The sequence below is a fragment of the Sinocyclocheilus grahami genome, unplaced genomic scaffold (assembly GCF_001515645.1).
Source record: "Sinocyclocheilus grahami isolate Dianchi unplaced genomic scaffold, SAMN03320097.WGS_v1.1 scaffold27.1, whole genome shotgun sequence".
NCBI lineage: Eukaryota > Metazoa > Chordata > Actinopteri > Cypriniformes > Cyprinidae > Sinocyclocheilus > Sinocyclocheilus grahami.
Window position 1 is genome coordinate 3743147 of NW_015505206.1, and position 3770 is coordinate 3746916.

General features: G+C 33.0%; 1 long non-coding RNA gene across 1 annotated transcript in view; it reads left to right on the plus strand.

Moving 5' to 3' along the window:
- Positions 1–1739: 1739 nt before the first annotated feature.
- Positions 1740–3770, plus strand: part of LOC107568693 (uncharacterized) — a 36258-nt gene continuing 34227 nt past the window's right edge. Inside the window, exon 1 of the long non-coding RNA XR_001606799.1 lies at positions 1740–1796. This is a non-coding gene — a long non-coding RNA (uncharacterized lncRNA). The remainder of the gene's footprint in view (positions 1797–3770) is intronic.

Below are 3770 nucleotides of genomic sequence, written 5' to 3' on the forward strand. Positions count from 1 at the left end.
TCTCCATCTTTTCACAGAGATTGTTGTGGTATCAATTTTCTCATGCCTAAATGCTGAATAAAAGTTGTGACTGGTCACTGCGTATCAATCAGATGGTCTGTTCCTAAGTGAGCGGTTGTGGATCAGAATGATCTGCCAGTCGGTTTGACTTCTTGCTGATAGTCAGAAGTCGTCTAAAGACAGCGAGTATTCAGAGAGACGTATGGATGATTGCATCCAGCAGCCGGTGACTGTCACTCTCGTCTGTGAATGTAAAGAGCAGTGCACTCCACACCACACGATTGAACACATCATCCGCTAAGTGCTCATGTGATTGTTACTTCATCTAGATGGTTTGTAGAGAGGAGGAGGGGTTTCCTGGACGACATGATTAAAGCAACTGTGCAAAATCTTGTAACTGAGTGAACACTAGAAGGAAATATCTTAAGATATATATGTATGTGTATATATATGTATATACAGTGGGTACGGAAAGTATTCAGACCCCCTTAAATTGTTCACTCTGTTATATTGCAGCCATTTGTTAAAATCATTTAAGTTCATTTTTTTCCTCAATGTACACACAGCACCCCATATTGACAGAAAAACACAGAATTGTTGACATTTTTGCAGATTTATTAAAAAAGAAAAACTTAAATATCACATGGTCCTAAGTATTCAGACCCTTTGCTGTGACACTCATATATTTAACTCAGGTGCTGTCCATTACATGAAAGCCTGCATGGAGTTTGCTAAAAAACACCTGAAGGACTCCAAGATGGTGAGAAATAAGATTCTCTGGTCGGATGAGGCCAAGATAGAACTTTTTGGCCTTAATTCTAAGCGGTATGTGTGGAGAAAACCAGGTACTGCTCATCACCTGTCCAATACAGTCCCAACATTGAAGCATGGTGGTGGCAGCATCATGCTGTGGGGTGTTTTTCAGCTGCAGGGACAGGACGACTGGTTGCAATTGAGGGAAAGATGAATGCGGCCAAGTACAGGGGTATCCTGGACGAAAACCTTCTCCAGAGTGCTCAGGACCTCAGCCTGGGCCGAAGGTTTACCTTCCAACAAGACAATGACCCTAAGCACACAGCTAAAATAACGAAGGAGTGGCTTCACAACAACTCTGTGACTGTTCTTGAATGGCCCAGCCAGAGCCCTGACTTAATTTTTTATTGACTTTTTTTTTTAAGCATTTATAGCTGTGCATTTATTATTTGTAAGAATGTTTTCAGGATTTATAACTGGATTTATAAGGATTTAAACCTGTATATTTAGGATTTGTATAACTTTTTCAGGATTTGTAGTGGTTTTTAGTATTTGATATGACCATTTCTTTTCAGAATTAATAGCTATATAGTTGTTTTTTAACAATTTTTTTCAGCATATACAGTTGTATAACAATGTTCACATTTTGAGCATTTATTCAAGATTTTTCATTACACATTTCAGCCACACTCATTTATATATTTTAGATTTATAAATATATATTCTTATAACTACATGTTCAGTGCTTTCAATATACTGTATATATATATATATATATATATTTTTTTTTTTTCAATATTTAAAAATTTTCAATAAAAAAAATCAGCTATAATAATATAATTCCTCTCGTGTGCACACAGTTGTATGCAAGCGCTGTGTGAATCCTGTGTAATGTATAGAGTGTGTGTGACGATCAGAGCTGCTGTATTCTCCTCCCATTCTCTCTCTTTCTCGCTCCATCACTCACGCTGGCGTTTCTTTTGTGTAGCTGGCGGATCGTAGCTGGAGTCGTGTGTGCCGATCGCTCCGGATCCTGGACGTCTGTGAGTATACAGTATTCACGTCTGTCTGTAGAGATGAACAGCTAGAGAGTTTCTGTCCAGTACTGTTCTTAATCTGCATCAGTGCTTCTGTTCTGTTCAGTTTGATTCTGTTCTGCATTGTTTATATTTCTATTACTGATGCTTTGGCATTATAGTATGCAAATCGTGCCAGTAAAGTGCTTTGAATGGAAAGATAATGAATGATGCTGATGTTTAGGAGAGCATTTACAGTGAGGAGGTGTGTGTGTGTGTGTGTGTTATGGCCATTAGTTGGACTCTTCAAAGTTCAGTAGTCTCTTTCTGGACGACACTTACTGCTGTTTGTTTGTTTGCTTTTGTTGTTTCAGACAGACACGTAATGAGGCTTTTCTGTCTGACTCACATAATGAGTTTGATTGACAGAATTGATGCTCATGTCTTTGATTAGTGGTGCTCGTTACGTCCAGCATCACTAGTGCTATTGCACATGCGAGTGTTGGTGATTTGAACAAACCTCTAAAGCAAACTTAAGCTTTAAATGTCCGTGTGTAACTCATCCTGCAGCTGCACTTGTTGAGAATGAATGTGTTTTCACTTTACTAAACGGTTTAACCATCTGAAGTCATGCTCAGTGCTCAGTTTGATGGTCTTTTAGAGGATTTTAACCCTGTAAATGCAACTAATGAATATCGTGTTGACTTGATAATTAGTGAAATGTTGCTGATCTGTGCTCATTTATTTAATTTCAGTTTCGGTTTCATTTTGGATATCTCATCTGGACCTCGTGTTTTTTAATGTTTTTATTTCTGGTATACATATGTATTGCATGAAATGTATTTATTATTTTTTTTGTGTGTGGCTAAATTAGATGTTTTAGGTCAAGGACATTCAAATTAAATTATTTTCATTTTTCATTTTTTTTAAAGGGTGAAACTCCCTGAACCTTTAAAACAAATCATTTTCTTATTATATTTAAAGATATAATTAAAATACAAAAACAGTAAATTGTTTTGCATATAGCCTACTTTAGAATAAAGATTATTTTTTTTGTATTTTTAAGCACATTTAACCCCCCTGCAAATTGTTTGTAATGCAAAAATCTAATTCTTATTACTATAATGGACAAAATATTTAATTTATAAAGAATTTATACACAATAGTTATTTTATTTTATTATTATTGTTTTTTTTTTCTTTTCTTCTTATTTTGTTGTTTTACATTTTTCTTATTTTATTTTAATATTTTAATGGACAAATGTTGTTTAAATTACAGAATTTATACACAATCTTTATTTTATTGTTATGTGACGCTGCCTGTGAAAACCCAGCTAAAGTCATTTTTTTTGTGATTTACTGTTTTTTACATAAAACCATCCTTCATTCAGATGTAGAACATTCTGTGAAAATACAACCTTTTATATCTTTAATATTGACTGAGTAAGGCCATGCCAAAGATTGTCGTACTGAAAAATCATAGTGAAATTAATGGTTGAAATCAAACTTTGATGCTTGTCATCTCATAATTAGATTGAGACTTTAGCCTGGATTTCACAGACAGTGTCACATTTTTATTTTATTTTGTTTTTATTTTATTTTAATGAAAAAATTATAATTATACAGAATTAATTTAATTTGTAATTTAATTAAATTTAAGGAAAAAAAATAATTATACCGAATTTATACTATTAATTAAATCATTCTGTGAAAATATAAGCTTTGTATCTTTAATATTGACTGGGTAAGGCCATGTCAAAGATTGAAATCATAGTGAAATTAATGGTTGAAATCAAACTTTGATGCTTGTCATCTCATAATTAGATTGAGACTTTAGCCTGGATTTCACAGACAGTGTCACATTTTTATTTTATTTTGTTTTTATTTTATTTTAATGAAAAAATTATAATTATACAGAATTAATTTAATTTGTAATTTAATTAAATTTAAGGAAAAAAAATAATTATACCGAATTTATACTATTAATTAAATTTAAATTAAA